This window comes from Durio zibethinus, chromosome 22 (assembly GCF_047325235.1).
Source record: "Durio zibethinus cultivar Kanyao isolate XHJ-2024 chromosome 22, ASM4732523v1, whole genome shotgun sequence".
NCBI classification, from domain to species: Eukaryota; Viridiplantae; Streptophyta; class Magnoliopsida; order Malvales; family Malvaceae; genus Durio; species Durio zibethinus.
In genome coordinates this window covers 10,004,422-10,023,933 of record NC_143183.1, presented here as the reverse complement: position 1 = coordinate 10,023,933, position 19,512 = coordinate 10,004,422, and the positions used below count along the sequence as shown (strand labels likewise).

The following is a 19,512-nucleotide window of genomic DNA, read 5'->3' as shown; positions in this document are numbered from 1 at the left end:
TTTGTAATAAAATAATTTTTTCTGTTTATCTAATATTTGAATTGTTTCAACTTATTAAATTAATAAGTAATTTATTAATTACTCTTTGACTCTATTTTCAAAGTCCTTTTCATTTTTCCCTCATGGAACTTGTTCGCTATTAGTCTTTCGCCCATATTCAGCCATGGACAGAATTTACTATCCGATTGGGGCTGTATTCCCTAAAAAAACTTGACTCACAGACAGCCTTTCATGGTGCGATAGAGTCCAGGCATAACAGGGCTCTCACCTCTATGATACCTTTTTTCAGAGGACTTAGGCTCGGTTCACTGCTAAGGATGCTTCTACAGACTACAATTCAAACACGGAGATGCTCGATTCTTAAGCTAAGCTTTTCTCGGTTCATTTGTCATTACTAGGGGAATCCTTGTAGGTTTATTTGCTCTACTTATTGATATGCTTAAACTCAACGGGTCATAATGTGAGCATCAATCGAATGATGTAGGGGTTCGATGGGGTTTGGATGGATAATGTGCACGTCTCACAGGAACAACGCATGTAATGAGCTTTACCATTGATGGTCATGACACTATCATTGTTAGGAACTAGTTTTTGGACCAATCACGATCGACAAGATCATAGGAAGCCATCTTTCACCCCCTCAATTGGAGTTGATAGGCAAGAGGTTGGAGGGCAATGATGCATGACACCTAGGCAGGCATGCCCTTGGCCTAAGGGCTTGGGGCACAACTTGTATTCAAAGACTCAATAGTTCAAGAGATTCTACAATTCACACCAAATATCACATTTCACTACATTCTTCATTGATACGAGAGCCAAGATATTCGTTACCAATAGTCATTTTGGTTTTTCTTGACAAAAGGAGCCATGGTGCTACCTACACATGCACCATAAATAGGGTGGCAATAGCATACGTGCTCTTTTTCATTTAGGTTTCTTGGCACGATTCAAGCTCGAGGTTTGTTATTTGGTCACAGGCAATGATGCTGATCGTTTCATTTGCTCATGAGGCAAAATGAACCGATCATCACACATGCCTAAGGCCAAAAGGGGCTCAGGCCATGGAGGCACCCTTGCCCCTTTTGTGTTTTGTTAACACATTCATGGGTCATTCGTTGAGCCAGTTTTGACAATGATCCTTCTGTAAGTTCACCTATGGAAACCTTGTTACCTTTCTCTAAATTATAAGGTTCAGTGGACTTTTCATGATGTCATAGGTAATGAACCGTCGATGTTACTGCAATCTGAACACTTCATCGAACCATTCAATTGGTAGGAGCGACATGCAATATGTACAAAGGGCAGAGATGTAGTCAACGTAAGCTAATGACTCACACTTACTAGAAATTCCTCGTTGAAGATAACAATTGCAATAATCTATGCCTATCATGATGAAATTTCAAAGATTACTTAGGCCTGTCAGCTAAAGCTATAAACTCGTTGAATATATCAATGTAGCACACGTTTAGCCCAAAACATCTAAAGGCATCATAGACCTGGTATTACCTCAAACTTTCTTGGTCTAAGTAGCCATAGTCCCTTTAAGAAACTAGCCATGAAGGATCATCTCCTTGTAGCTAGTTAATAGGCTAAGGTCTCATTTGTTAATAGAATTAAGCAGACAAATCACTCTACTAACTAAAAACGGCCATGCACCACCACCTATAGAATCAAGAAAGAGCTCTCAGTATGTCAATCTTTACTATGTCTAGACCTAATAAGTTTCCTTGTGTTGAGTCAAATTAAACTACAAGCTCCACTCTTGGTGGTGCCCTTCCATCAATTCTTTTAAATTTCAGCCTTGCAACCATACTCTCCCTAGAATCTGAAAACTTTGATTTTTCATAAAGTGTCGACAGAGTCCTAAAAGTAACATTCGTTGATCCTTGGTTGGCATCATTTATAGTTAAGACTAGGATGGTATTTGATCAACTTCGAGCCCTCAACTTTCATTCTTGATAAATGAAAACATCTTTGGCAAATGTTTTCGTAGTTGTTCATCTTTCGTAAATCCAAGAATTTCACCTCTAACTATAAAATATGAAAGCCCTTAACTATCCTTGTTAATCATTACTCTAATCCCAAAGGCCTACACAATAGCACCAAAATCCTATGTTGTTATCCTATGCTAATGTATACAAACATAGGCCTAATTCGAGCATTTTAATTTCTTCAAAGTAGCATTGCCAGAGGAATGACCTGGCTAGTTAAGGTTTGAAGCACATCGTTGGTTATAAAGACAAGTAGACTGGTGCTCACCGTGAGGTAGACTAGATGACCCAACCTTAGTTCCAACTATGAATTTTTTAACTGCAACAACTTAAATATATGCTAGTAAAGCTAAAATTATTGTGGCTGCTAGCATCAGACTTGCCCTTCAAAGTATCCTCATTAAAGGATTTAGATTGTATTCATTTCAATTACTAGACTCATAAAGCCTCGTATTGTTATTTATTATCATAACCTCCCCGTGTCAAGATTGGGTAATTTTTTACTTGCAGCCTTTCTTGGATGTGTTAGCCTTTTCTCAGGTTCTTTTTCTGGAATCAAACCTTAATTCTCTGTCATCGATCACCACCATAGTAGGCCACTATCCTACCATCAAAAGTTGATAAGGCAAAATTTTGAATGATGCATTGCTGGCACAAAGGCCATGTGATCCATCTAGTTATAATGAATCATTAGAGAAAAGGGCAAAGTTGCATCGACCTTTTATCTAATAAATGCATCCCTTCTAGAAGCAAGGGTTTGTTATATGCTTCAGCTATAGAATTACTATGGTTATCTAAGTAGTAGATACCATAAAAAAAACTATAACTGATTTAATGACCCATTCACAATTTCACAATTTAAATTAATTCATACATACACATGCATGGCTTTATCTTTGAGACAAGAATATGACTATTGGCAAGATCAACCAAGTATCATTCTTTTAGGACATTAGGACTGCATAAGCCTCAATGCACTGACTGAGTGGTAGAAAGAGCCAAGAGGGAGCACAAGCATTGTGTGTGTCAAGCATGTAAAATGCATAGCTTTGGATGAATAAGGGCTAAGGGCCAGCACCCACAAAATATTCTACATTCGAGAGCATGAATGAACATTAGTGTACCAATGCAGCCATAGAAGGTTTGGGTGGCACACTTGGGACACGAGGCACAATTAAGGTTCGACTCGTAACTCCTAAGGACACAAAGCAGTTGAAAGATGGCAAGACATTCAATTTCCTTCAATTTAGGTATGCATCACAAGATCTCGATCACACCTTCAAGGTACGATGACCACATGAAAGAGATTGAAGAGGGTGATGATCGACAGTTCGATGCATCAAGCATGAATTCTACCAACACACATAACCATAGCACTACTCATATGCCTATTGCATACAAGTGGTAACATTCATGCACACCGGTCTATAACCCACCCAATCAATTACACAATGAGCAAGCGGAGGAAATGATGCATGAGCCACACCACAACTACTTGGCAAAGGAAAAACACATGCAAGGGCCACGAGACTGCACCATTATCCAATAGGCAACAATAGTATAACACCACTAATGCTTGGTTTTGCCAAGACTGTACATATGGACTCTGCTGTCACCACCCTAAGGGGATGTTACCCAATTCAAGAACTTGTTCCTGAGGTCTTAGACAACATTTACTGCATGTACTGGCTTGGCCAGGCCAAGGCATTTTTTATAGTCGATGAAAAGGGACATGAGACTATCAAAAACCTAAAAGACTTGGCCAACCTAAGCCTGTTATTGTAACTTCTACTAACACCACCCCATGGAGTCATTGCGTGATTTAGGGACTTGGTCTTAGGGTATTGGATAGCATTAGCTACAAGCATAGGCTTGAGCTCGACTTTTTTTAAGTGCATGCCAACCGGTCAAGGCCATAGGCTCTTGCATGTCACTAAAGTAACCAGTCTCTGGATAACACGACCAAAAGGCATGCATGGCCTAGATTTTGCCTCAAGGACATTGCCATAGATGTATGCAATAAGAGGCCAATCATGTACACCTACTCCCTCCAAGGAAGGGAGAGAGAGCACCCGACAACCAACCCCTAAAAAGCATAAGAGATTTTATAGATATGTTAGCATAGACATTAAAGTGTTTGAAATGGAGACACTTTTTTCAAATAAACATATCCCACATCAAGGGTCTACAAGTGTCGATGGTGGTCAAGGCTTGTGTCTATACCAAGACACAGCATGTGCCGATGGTGTTCTAGGTAAGTACCTGTAGCAAGGGCCAGCATATGCCAATAGTGATGGAGGCAACTATTCATATGAAGGGCCATATTCTTTTGATGCTGATCAAGGCATGTGCATGCACCAAGGTCCAGCATGTGCCGATAGTGGTTGAGGTAAGTGCCCGTACCAAAAGTCAGCTTATGCCAATAATAGTCGAGGCCTTAGTCAAAGTTTGATTCTAGGCCACGGTACACACGCTGGGCTCAGGCATGCGCTAGTTATGTATTTTTTTACGTAGGGCACCATCACTGAAGCATTGCCAGAGAACCTGATCGATAGCATTGAGGGTTAGGGCAATTAGGAGAGGGGGTTAGGGGTTATGCGCACATGATATACGATGGGTGGTTGCCCTTGACCATTATATTGGCTCCTTATCCCCCAAACAACCTCGACTACTCAACCCCTTTAAAGAGTATAAGAGCTTTTATCGGTTTGTAGCCAGTAGCAATTCAAGTGTCTAAAATGTAGACTTTTTTTTTTCAAATGGACACAAAATTTTCCACACTTTGACATTTTAACTGAATTTTTTTTTTTATGTCAACAAAAATATAAGGATCACATATACCAAATATAAAGCCAAAACTCCTAAAAAATTTTCAAAAAATCCCATATTGTAAAAAATTTTTAAAATCATAAAAAATAAGAAATGAGTCATCTTGCTGTGAAATTTCACAAGAAGGCTTAGGGGACCATTATATGAATTTACAATCCATAAAAATGTCATTGGCATGGAAAAAATATAAAGATATGTCTTAACCCACCTATTGTACGATCGTGGAGCACGTGATGCATGGCCTAGCATGTGCTGATGGTGTTTAAGTGAACTACTCGCACAAAGGGCTAGCATATGCTGAGACCAAGGGTGAACATGTCTCGACAGTGGTCGAGGCATATGCATGTGTCACAGTCTGCATGTTGGTCCAAGCTCAAGGCTTCTCTCTAAGTCAAAGAACAATTTTAATTCTAAAAGATAGGATCCGACAACTAGAGAGACCAAGCGTTGAGGCCTATTAAAGGCCTAGGTCATAGGGAACTAGCCTAAAACATTGGATTTGGCAGTGATCAAAACTTGAGAGGCTTAAGCATGATGTTCAAGTTTGGTAGAATTGAGCTTGCCCTTAGTGCGGGCACTGGTGAATGCTTATATCAATTTACAAGCCATAAAAATGGCATTGGCACGAAAAAAATATAAAGATGTGTCTGAACGTACCTACTACCCTATCATGGTATGCATGGTGCATGGCTCAAGCCCAAGATACCCTTGCATAGTGTACAGCCTAACATGTGCCAATGGTGTTCGAAAGAACTACCCACATAAATGGCTAACATGTGCTGATGGTGGTCGAAGCATGTGTTGAGACCTAGGGCCAACATGTCCTAATGGTGGTTGAGGCATGCACATGTGTCATGGTTCTAGTGGAATAGGGTCTGATAGCTAAGGGAACCAAGCTTTGAGACCTATTAGAGGCTCAAGTTATGGGGGAACTAGCCCAGAACAGTGGTATGGGCAATGATCAATTCTCCAAAGGCTTAGGCATGATGTTCAGGTTTGACATAATTAAGCCAAGCCCAGGTGTAGGAACTAGTGAGCACTTATATGAATTTATAAGCCATAAAAATGCTACTAGCATGGTAGAAATATGAAGATGTGCCTGAACCCACCTACTACTTGGTCGTGGTGCACATGGTGTGTTGCTCGGGCTCAAGATACCCTCGCATGATGCGTGGCCCAACATGTGTGCCCCGATAGTGGTTGAGGCATATGCTTGTATCACAATCTACAAGGTGGTCTAAGCCCAGAGGTTTTATTCAAGTCGAGTAGTAGTTTTAGTTCTAAAAGGATAGGGTCTGACAGTTGATAGAACTAGACCTTAAGGCTTATTGCAAGCCCAAGTCATAGGGAACTAGTCCAAAACAATGGTATAGGTAGTGATTAAGACTTTAGAAACTCAAGCACATGTTTAAGTTCAGCAGAGTTGTGCAAGTGCTGATGAGTGATATGTGGGCATATGGTCAGACCTAAGTTCAAGCACTAATAATTGAGGTGCGAGCACATGGTCAGACCCAGGTGCAGGCATGCTTGAATACAATCTTGGGAGGAACAAATTCATAGGCTTTTAAAAGGCCCAGTGCTATAACATAATCTTTAACAAGCTAGAATTATGATGAGCACTTCAGCTTTGTAGGCTAACTTAGGCACACGGAGTCAATAATTCCCTATCCAAGCCCATATGTGGTTTGGCTTAAGACCGGAGCTTGTGACACATGCACTGAGGATCATTTTGAGCCAATGGTGATCGAGGGATAGACAAGTGCCTTGGGTGGGAAGGTTATAGCACACGTGCCACAGTAAGTGTTAGCATTTGCCATAAATGTGTCAAAGGCAACAACCAGCACTAAGGACCAACTTGTGCCAATAGTGATCAAGGCAAGTACCCACTCAAACATTGCATGCACTAGCGATGGTGTCCAAGTTAACATCTCACACAAAGAGGTCAGCATCTACTGATGGTGTCTAAGGTAATAATGGGCTGGCATTCGTCGATTGTGTTGGATGTGGTTGCCTGTGAAGTAATCAAGGGCCAAAAGCAGTCGCTGGCATTCAAGGTAACAAACTGAACTGAAAGCCAGTGTGTGTTGATGGAGATTAAGGCAAGTGCTCACATTGAGGATGAGCCCATCCTTGTAACAAATACCGAGGGCATTTGGTTGCCGTTTCCTTAGACATTTGAGGGAGGGATGTTATCGCCTGACCAAATCAGTTGCAATGGGGAACACCATTCATCCCCAACCCTAAGGGGTGTGGTGTAAAAAAAATAAAGTGAAAGGGCTTTGGTGAGTGTGGTGGAAAGGGACAAATTGAAGCAACAAATGGGCTAAATCTTAGTGAATCATGGCAACAAGGCCACTTTACCACTTACAACAGTTAAACTAATATATTTTAATTATTCAAATAGTTATAATTATTTCAACTGGTTCAGCAAACAAAATTATTTATTAAATCTCTTATTGATTAATTTTTGAAATATTAATAAATTTTTTTATTTTATTTTGAATAAGTTAGTAAAAATTGAAAAAATTATTTTACGATAAAACAAAATGTCATAACAATTTAAAATAAAGAATTGTTCCTGTAGCCTTAACTATTTGAACTAGTTTAGCTAACAAATTTATTTTTTAAATCTATTAGTTATTAATTTTCAGAATATTATTACATTAGTATTATTTTATTCTGAATAAACTTGTATGAATAGAAATAATTGTTTTATGAAGGAACAAAAAGTTATAAGAAATTGAAATACAAATAGTCATAACTATTTGAATTGGTTCGGTAAACAGATTTATTTTTTAAATCTCTTACTTATTAATTTTTGAAATATTAATAAATTAATATTATTTTATTACGAATAAGCTAGTCTGATGAAAAACAATTGTTTTATGTCAAAGCAAAAGTTCATAATGATTTGAATAGATAAATGTTCAAATGGCCATAATTATTTTAACTGATTCGATAAATTGGTTTATGTTTTAAATCTTTAACTTATCAATTTTTAAAATATTAATAAAGTAATATTATTTTATTTAGGACAAGCTTTTATGATAAAATAAAAGGTCATAATGATTTTAAATAAATAATTATTCAAATAGTCATAACTATTTGAACTTGTTCGATAAATAAATTTATTTTTTAAAATTTCTTACTTATTAATTTTTTGAATGTTAATAAATTGTATTATTTTATTTTGAATAAGCATGTATGAAATGAAACAATTATTTTATGACTAAACAAAAGGTTAGAATGATTTGAAATAGATAATTGTTCTAATAGTCTTAACTATTTGAACTGGACCAGCAAACACATTTATTTTCCAAATCCTTACTTATTAATTTTTAGAATATTATTAACTTAGCAATATTTTACTCTGAATAAGCTTGTATGAACAGAAACAAATGTTTTAGGCCAAAACAAAGTTCATAACGATTTGAGATAGATAATTGTTTAAATAGTTATAACTATTCAAACTAGTTCGGTAAAGAGATTTAGTTTTTAAATCTCTTATTAATTTTTGAAATAGTAATAAATTAGTATTATTTTATTATAAATAATTGTGTATGAATAGAAACAATTGTTTTACAACAAAATAAAATATCATAACAATTTGAAATAGATAATAGTTCAAATGGACATGACTATTGAAACTGGTTCAATAAACTAATCAATTCTTTAAATCTTCAACTTATTAATTTTTAGAATGTTAATATATTAGCATTATTTTATTCCAAATAAACTTGTATGAATAGAAACAATTGTTTTATAACAAAACAAAAGATCATAACAATTTGAAATAAATAATTGTTCAAACAATCATAACTATTTAAACTCACTCGGTAAATAAATTTATTTTTTAAATCTTTTACTTATTAATTTTGGAATATTAATTAATTACAATCATTTTATGCCAAATAAGCTTGCTTGAATAGAAACAATTAGTTTATGATAAAACAAATGGTCATAATGATTTGAAATAGATAATAGTTCAGATAGACATGACTATTTGAACTAGTTCGATAAACTAATTAATTTTTTAAATCTTCAACTTATTAATTTTAAGAATGTTAATATCTTAGTATTATTTTATTCCAAATAAACTTGTATGAATAGAAACAATTATTTTATAACAAAACAAAAGATCATAATGATTTGAAATATATAATTGTTCAAACAATCATAACTATTTGAACTCACTCAGTAAACAAATTTATTTTAAAATCTTTTACTTATTAATTTTGGAATATTAATTAATTAGAATTATTTTATTCCAAATAAGCATGTTTGAACAGAAACAATTGGTTTATAACAAAACAAATGGTCATACTAATTTGAAATAGATAATTATTCAAATAGTCATAACTATTTGAATGTGTTCAGAAAATAGCTTTATTTTCTAAAATTATACTTATTAATTTTTAGAATATTATTAAATTTTTATTATTTTATTCAAAATGTGCTTGCATGAATAGAACCAATTGTTTTATGACAAAACAAAATGTTATAATGTTTTGAAATAGATAATTGTTTAAATAGTCATAACTATTTCAACTTGATTGATAAGAAAATTCATTTTTTTAATTCTGTTACTCTTTAATTTTTGGAATATTATTGTATCTCAAATAGGCTTATATGCACTGAAGTAATTTTTTTATTACAAAACAAAAGCTCACGATGATTTGAAATAGATTATTATTCAAATAGTCATGACTATTTGAACTTGTTCGGCAAACATATTTATTTTTTAAATCTTTTAGATATAAATTGTCGAAATATAAATAAATTAATATTATTTTATTTTGAATAAGCTAGTATGAAAAAAATAATTGTTTTATGACAAACAAAAAGTCATAACGATTTGAACTTGTTCAGTAAATAGATTTATTTTTAAATCTTTTACTTATTAATTGTCATAATTTAATAAATTTATATTATTTTATTCAAAATAAGCTTGTATGAACAAAAAAAATCATTTTATGACAAAGCAAAAGGTTATAATGATTTTCAATAAATAATTGTTCAAATAATTATAATTATTTAAACTTGTTCAGTAAACAAATTCATTTTGTAAATCTCTTAATTATTAATTTTCAAAATATTAATCACTTAATATTATTTTATTTCGAATAAGCTTATATGAATTGAAATAATTTTTTTATGACAGAAGAAAAGGTTATAACGATTTGAAATAGATAATTATTCAAATAATCATAACTGTTTGATCTAGTTCAGTAAAAATATTTAATTTTTTACATTTTTTACTTATTAATTGTCAAAATATTAATAAATTTGTATTATTTTAATCCGAATAAGCTTGAATAAATAGAAACTATTATCTTATAACAAAACAAAAAGTCATAATGATTTGAAATAAATAATTGCTTAAATAGTCTTAATTTGAACAGTTTGATAAACATATTTATTTTTTAAAATTTTTATTAATTTTTGAAATATTAATAGATTAGTATTATTTTATTTTGAACAAACTTATATGAACGAAAACATTAGTTTTATGACAAAACAAAAGGTCATAACAATTTGAAATAGATAATTGTTCAAATAGTCATATTTATTTGAACTGTTTAGGTAAACAAAATTATTTTTTAATTCTCTTATTTATTAATTTTTGAAATTTTAATAAATTTATTTTATTTTATTCTAAATAAGCTGGTATGAATTGAAAATATTGTTTTATGACAAAACAAAAGGTTATAATGATTTGAAATAGATAATTATTCATATAGTTTTAACTATTTGAACTAGTTCGGCAAACAATTTTATTTTTTAAATCTCTTAGTTATTAATTTTTAGAATATTATTAGATTAGTTTTATTTTATTTCAAATAAGCTTGTATGAATAGAAATAATTGTTTTATGACAAAACAAAAGGTTATAACAATTTGAAGTATACAATTGCTCTAATAGTCATAACTATTTGAATTGGTTTTGTAAATAGATTTATTTTTTAAATCTCTTACTTATTAATTTTTGAAAGATTAATAAATTAATATGATTTTATTCCAAATAAGCTTGTATGATTAAAAACAATTGTCATATAACCAAACAAAAGGTAAGAACAATTTGAAATAGATAATTATTGAAATAGCCATAATTATTTGAACTGATTTAGTAAACATATTCACTTTTTAAATCACTTATTTGAATTTGTTCGGTAAACAGATTTATTTTTTAAAATGTCTTTCATATTAGTTTTCCAAATGTTAATAAATTAGTATTAATTTATTCTGAATAAGCTTATATGAACTGAAATAATTGTTTTATGACTAAACAAAAGATCAAAATGATATGAAATAGATAATTATTCTAATAATTTTAACCATTTGAACTGATTCAGTAAAGAAATTTATTTTTTAAATCTCTTACAGAAATTTATTTTTTAAATCTCTTACTTATTAATTTTTAAAATATTATTAAATTAGTATTGTTTTAATCCAAATAAGCTTGTACGAACAAAACAATTTTTTTATGTTAAAAGACAAGGTCATAATGATTTGAAATAGATAATCATTCATAGAGTCTTAATTATTTGAACTAGTTCAACAATTACATTTATTTTTTAATTTTCTTGGTTATTAAGTTTCAAAATATTATTAAATTAAAATTATTTTATTCTAAATAAAATAGTATGAACAGAACCAATTGTTTGATGATAAAATAAAAGGTTATAATGATTTGAAATAAATAATTATTGAAATAGTCAAAACTATTTGAAATGGTTTGGTAAGCAGATTTTCTTTTTAAATCTCTTACAAATTTATTTTCTAAATATTAATAAAACAATATTATTTTATTTCAAACAAACTTATATTAACAAAAACAATTGTTTTATGACAAAACAAATCTTTAAATATTTTTACTTTAAAATAGATTCAAAATTAAATATTTAATTTTTTAATTAAACAAATTTAAACTTAAATTAGAATAATATTCAAATAGTTATGAATATTTGAATTATAAGATTTCAAATATAAAAAATTAATAACTAAGAGATTTAAAAGGTAATATTTTTCTAATTATTTAGCTATTGTTTTATGACAACTCAATTAAAAAACTTTTAATAAGTTTAAATTACAAAAGGTACGATTCAAATTTATTAACAAATTATTAATTTAGTATGATTTGAAGTAAATAAATGTTCAAATTGTTATAACTAATTGAACTAGTATGGTAAATAGATTTATTTATTAAATCTCTTATTAATTTTTGAAATATTAATAAATTAATACTATTTTATTTCGAACAAACTTATATGAATAAAAAAATTTGTTTTATGACAAAATAAAAGGTCATAACGATTTGAAATAGATAATTATTCATATAGCCTTAACTATTTGAATTAGTTCGGTAAACAAATTTATTTTTTAAATCTATCAGTTATTAAATTTCATAATATTACTAGATTAGTATTATTTTATTTCGAATAAGCTTGTATGAAGATAAATAATTGTTTTATGACAAAACAAAAGGTTATTAAACTTATTATTCATTAAATAATAATTATTGTTTAATAATATTATATAATATATTATAACAATAGTATTATCAATTTAATATAAGATTATATTAATTAATTTAATATCAAGTTATTTAATCATTAATATTAATACTTAAATTATATTAATATTAATATAATTTTAATAATTTATAACAATCAATATTATAGTTATATATATACATATTTGACTATTAGAATTTACATTATTAACTAAATTATCTATTTATATAAGTATTAATATATTAATATTATTTACTTATAAATTTATAATTATAATATTAATAATTTGTTAATAATAATTTATAATACTATTAATAATATATTATAAAAAATAATATTATAATATAATAATTATACTAAAATAATTTAAAACTTATAATGTTTAGTTTATATTTATGAAATAATTATTAAATAATATAATTATTATTAATTTATAGCATTAAATTACATTATAATTTATTTATTTAGTATAAATATTAATATATTATAAATATTATTAAATTAATTTAAAATATTAAATTATTTATAATAATTTTCTCAATTATTTTATTAATTTATTAAACTCAGTTAAAAATTAATATTTTAGTAATAATAATTAACATAATTGTTAATATATAAAGGTAGTATTATGTTTTATAACAATGAATATTATAGTAATTTAATATCATAATATTTTTAATTAAATTTGTTTAATAATGATAATTATTATGTTAATAATAATTAATATTAATATAATTTATTAATTTTAAATTTGTTTAATTAATAATAAGTATTAGTTTACTGATAATAAATTATAAAATAATATTATAATAATATTAGAAAATTAAGATAATTAATAATATTAATTATAATAATTAAATAAATTATAATAATATAATTATTTATTGAATAGATTGTAATTTGTATATTATTTCATTATCTAATTTATTATAAATTAGATATAATTTGACTTTTTGTTTAATTAAATTAGTATTATTATATCTATTATTATATTAATAATTTTAGTTATATTAAATAATAAGTATAATTTAATTAATTAATTAATTATAATTATTATATATAATAATTTATTATAAATTATAAATTTATATTAATAGTTTAATAATTATAACTTTAAGTTTAAATATCATGTATAATATTTTATTGTTATTATTATATAATAATATTAATAATTATATAATAATTGTATAAATTGATTATTATATAAATTAATTATATTATTAATTTAAAATATACTAATTAAATAACTTAATTAATTGGTTATTATTGTATATATCATTAAATAGTAAGTGATAATTGGTTATTATTCATAACAATCGTTCCTATTCATGCAAAATTATTTAGAATAAAATAATACTGAACAAATTAATAGTATTGTAATTTGTTATTACTATTAATAATATTACTATTTGAAATAGTTTGGTAAGAAGATTTTCTTTTTAATTCTCTTACAAATTTATTTTTTAAATATTAATAAAACAGTATTATTTTATTTCAAACAAACTTATATTAACAAAAACAATTGTTTTATGACAAAACAAAAAGTAATAACGATTTAAATAAATAATTGTTCAAATAGTTATAATTATTTGACTAAACAAAAACATAATTATAACTTTTCGAACCAGTTTAAATAATGATGACTATTTAAACAATTACTTATTTCAAATCGTTATTACTTTTGTTTTGTCATAAAATAATTGTTTTAGCTAATACAAGCTTATACGAACTAAAATAATACTAATTTATTAATATTTCTAAAATTAATAAGTAAGAAATTAAAAAAAAAAAATTTTTGAATCAGTAATAAAAATCTAGTTATAATTATATTTCAATTATAAAATGATTGTTTATTTATAATTATATGTTAAAATAATTTATATTATTAAAATATTGGATGAAATATATTGTATGTCATAATTTTTATAATTATAACTAATAAAATGAATTACTATTATAAATAATAATAATAATAAATATAGTTAATATTAAAATAATATAGTATTTAATATAATTATTAAAGATTATAATAATTTAATAGTAACATTATAAGCAAGATTAGTCTATAGCTTATTTTATAATATAATTTAGACTGATATATAATACTTTATTATAATTAATATACTTTATTAATAATAATTAATATAATTATAATAGTATAGTAATAAATTATTATACTATTATGTTTATTTAAATAAACAAAGTAAATATTAAAATTATTTAAATAAATATATTTGTAACTAATTACAAAAGGTTATAATGACTTGAAATATATAATTGTTTAAATAGTCATAATTATTTAAACTAGTTCAGTAAACAGATAATCTCCTACTTATTAATTTTTAAAATATTAATAAACTAGTGTTATTTTATTCTAATTAGCTTGTATGATGAAAAACAATTGTTTTATGACAAAACAAAAGTTCAAAATGATTTGACATAGATAATTGTTCAAATGGCCATAACTATTTGAATTGAGTCGATAAAATGATTTATGTTTTAAATCTCCAACTTCTTAATTTTTTAAATATTAATAAAGTAATATTATTTTATTTTGGATAAGCTTTTATGAAATGAAACAATTGTTTTATGATAAAACAAAAGGGCATAACGATTTTAAAATGATAATTATTTAAATAGTCATAACTATTTAAAGTTGTTTGGTAAACAGATTTATTTTTTAATTCCTTGCTTATTAATTTTTTGAATGTTAATAAAATAGTATTATTTTATTTTGAATAGGCATGTATGAACTGAGCAATTATTTTATGACTAAATAAAAGGTTAGAATGATTTGAAATTGATAATTATTATAATAGTCTTAACTATTTGAACTAGTTCAACAAATACATTTATTTTTTAACTCTCTTACTTATTAATTTTTAGAGTATTATTAGTTTAGCAATATTTTACTCCGAATAAGTTTGTATGGACAGAAACAATTGTTTTATGACAAAACAAAGATCATATCGATTTGAGATAGATAATTATTCAAATAGTCATAACTATTTGAATTGGTCCGATAAACAGATATAGTTTTTAAATCTCTTATTAATTTTCAAATCAATTATAAATATATATTATTCTATCAAATAATTAATATTATTTAAATTATTTAAATTTAATTATTAATCTAGTTATATAATCCTAATTATATTTATTTAATTAAATTATTTAAATAAATAATAAACAATTTTAAATTAGTTTAATATCAAGTTGTATTAGTATCAATTATAATATAACTAATATCTATCTTAATTTATTTAAAAATTATATAATTATATTTAAATAATGAATTTGTTATTTAAATAATAGTTATGACTATTGAACAATATTAATTTATGAGAACATTAATATTTTGTATTGTATTATCTAATAATTTAATTAGATAATATATAATATTATATTTATATTTAATATTTTAGTTCAATTATCTAAACTTATATTAATTGAATAAAAAATTATTTTAATATTTAAAATATTAAATATATTATTAATATAATATTTAATAATATAAATAGTTAATAATATATTAAATTTCAATATATTTATTATTAAAATAATAATATCCTTACTTATAATTGATAACAAAAGTATTGATATTGATTATTAATAAATTGATTTTAGACTGAAAAATATTAGTAACTAATTGTCATAACGTATATTATAAGCTTGTATGATTAGAAACAATTTTTTTATGATAAAACAAAGATCATAGCAATTTGAGATTGGTATTTGTTCAAATGGTCTTAACTATTTGAATCATTATTAATTAATTAAAGTAATAATAAAATTGTTAATTAAAATAGCTAATTTATAATAAATCAATTTTCCTATGACTACTATTGCTTATTTAAACAAATTTTATATACAAAATATAAAATTATGAAACAAATTTTAATATTAATTATAATTAGCTATTTTATTATATAATTTTATATTATTAATTCCAAATAAGCTTATTTAAACTTTAAATTATTTTTTATAGTTGCAAAAATATTATTTTTAATAACTTATTTGTTATTAATTTAAATTTGTTAACAAAATCATTAATAACTTATTTGAACAATTATCTATCTCAAATCATTATGATCTTCGTTTTGTCATAAAACAATTATTTTTCATCATACAAGCTTATTTGGAGTAAAATATTGTTAAACTAATAATATTTTAAAAATTAATAAGTAAGAGATTTAAAAAATAAATATGTTTACTGAACAAATTCAAATGGTTAAGAATATTAGATTTATTATATAAGCAATGACACCTTAGTTCAAAGGGAATAATTATCAAGGGGAAATAATGTTCATATGAGATAATTTTTCAAAGTCAATTTATTATATATATATTTAATAACAATTATCATAGTTTTATAGGATGATTTTTTTAATCATATAATAATATGAACATTATTTATTAGCCATAATTATTACTAATATGATAATTAATAATTATTTAATAATTGAATATTTTATGTAACGTAGAAAATCTATTATTAATGTTATTTGGATATTATTTATTATTGATATAATAATATATTAAATTATATTATTACCATGGACACTAATTAAGTAAATTATGATAATAATTTGAAATAAAATAGAGATTAATTAAATATTAGTTATTTAAAATATGCTAATTTAATTAAAGATATAAAAACTAATATCTCTTACTTATTAATTTATTTGAATAATTAGATATTTGCCTTGTCTCAAATTTGGATTTCTGAATAATTATCTATTTTCATTATCAATAATTTATCATAAAAGATCAAATATACATTTTAAAATATTTATGATTATTTTTAATAATTATTTAACAAAAATAATAAATTATAATATTATTTCATAGATTATTTTTATTAAATATTTTAATTTAAATATTTAAAATTTTTAATTATTAACATTCAAAAAATTAATAAGCAAAAGATATTAAAAAATAAATCTGTTTACCAATCAAGTTCAAGTAGTTATGACTATTTGAATAATTATTTATTTATATTTATTTAATTATAATTTATAAATCTAATTATTTAATATAGATTATAATATTTAGCAATAATTTGTTATTGTTATTAATTATATCAATAATTAATATTATTTAATACTATAAAATATGATTATAATATATAATAAATATAATATTATTATAATTAATATAGTCAAATTATATCTATTATTAGTATAATTATAAATTAGCTTGAATGAATTTACAATTATAATATTATAATCATAATATTAATAATTCAAATATAATAAAATGAATTAAATAATTTATTATAAATTATAATTGTTATTAATTTTAACAATTATAAACAAATTAATAATAAACAATATCATTATTAATACTATAAATAGTTATAATATAATATTTGCAAAACAAAAAGTATAATTAATATATAATATTATATATAAATTATTATATAATTAATTAACTTATTAAATATTATATTTCTATTTGTAATTAAATACTTATTATTATGTACTTAATATTTATATATAATAATTATAAACTTATTTGAATATATATTGAATATTATATATATTCATTATTATATTATATAATTAACAATTTAATATATAATTTCTCTAGTGATATATTATAATTATAATACATAATCTATACTATTTTATGATTATATTTATTAAATTATAATACTATAAATTATATATTAATTTATTAAAGATAAATTTATTATATTAAAATCTATATTGTTATACTAATAATTACACGTATAATTAATTTATATTAATAAATTAATATAACAAGTTCAATTAATATTTTTATAATTAAGAATAAGCAATCAATATTATAATATTATTAGTAAACTATATTACGTATAATTATATATAAGTATTATATATATTTATTATAATTGTCAATAATTAACAATATTTTAGTATTGTATATATTATCTAATTAAATTACTATAATAAATAATAATATAATTATATTAGGTTAAATAATTATAACTATAATTAATAGTTATTTATAGTATTACTTATATGATAAACAAGAATTTATTAATTCTATTATTTCATAATTTTTGTTATATAATAATTTTTTTTATTTATATCAATTTTGAATTATAATTAAATTATAATTAATTTATATTTAAATTATTAATAGTTAATGATATATTATAATTAATATTTTCTAAATTAATAAGTAAAAAAATTATTATAATCTATTTAGTTTTTAATTAGTATCATAAACTTATTACAATTGTTAATAATAAGCTTGATTTTCTAAATGAGGAACTAATGACCATCTCAAAATTAGAGGAAGATGATGAAGAGATATGGAGGATATATTTCGATGGGGCCACTAATAAATTATTATATTAATGAGTAATTAATATAATATATATTATTATTAATAATTGGTATGGATTATTAAACCATTATAATTATTATATTATTTATTATATTTATTATAATATAATTATAAAAATTATATTTTATAATCTATTTTTGGATAAATTTATATTTCATATAAATATTATTAGTTAATTAATAATACTAATAGTATTATGGTTCAATTATTAATTATTAATAGATACATTTATCAATAATTTATAATTATAATATTAAATTGATAAATTATAAAAATATTATTTATCCAAAATATTAATAACCTTTTAAATTATAATATATATTAATATAAATTATTTAATTATTATAACTATATTAATAAATTATTTTAGTTTATGTATTTAAATTATTATAATTTATCAATTTAATATTAAACAATATAATTATAATTTAATATTAAATCTATTTTGATTATATTATTTATAATACTTTAATCAAAAGTATTAATGTTAATTAGAGTAGTAAATTAATTATAATATTAAGTTTATAAGTTAATAGTTAATGATACTCAAATTAATACATGATTATTGTAAATAATAATTATCATAAGATTTAAAAAATAAATCTATTTAATTTATAATCTTTAATTAATTATAATTAATTATTTAATTACTTAATTTTAATAAATTATTGCTATAAATAATATATGATAATTAATTTTAATTAATTAAAGATTATAAATTAAATATAATAGTAACAAATAGTTATAGTTAATTCTAATAATTTAAAATATTGATTGATACTAACTATTAGAATCAATTATTATATATTAATAATTATGTATTATATTTATTTTAATAATATT

At 24.1% G+C, this 19,512-nt stretch overlaps 1 non-coding gene and 1 pseudogene across 1 annotated transcript; both read right to left on the bottom strand.

Moving 5' to 3' along the window:
- Nucleotides 1-683: 683 nt before the first annotated feature.
- On the bottom strand, nucleotides 684-839 carry LOC149512594 (5.8S ribosomal RNA). Its single transcript, XR_016332236.1, has one exon. It is a non-coding gene; the product is annotated as a 5.8S ribosomal RNA (ribosomal RNA).
- Nucleotides 840-1,130: 291 nt separating this feature from the next.
- Nucleotides 1,131-2,927, bottom strand: LOC149512593 (18S ribosomal RNA; annotated as a pseudogene).
- Nucleotides 2,928-19,512: the final 16,585 nt, after the last annotated feature.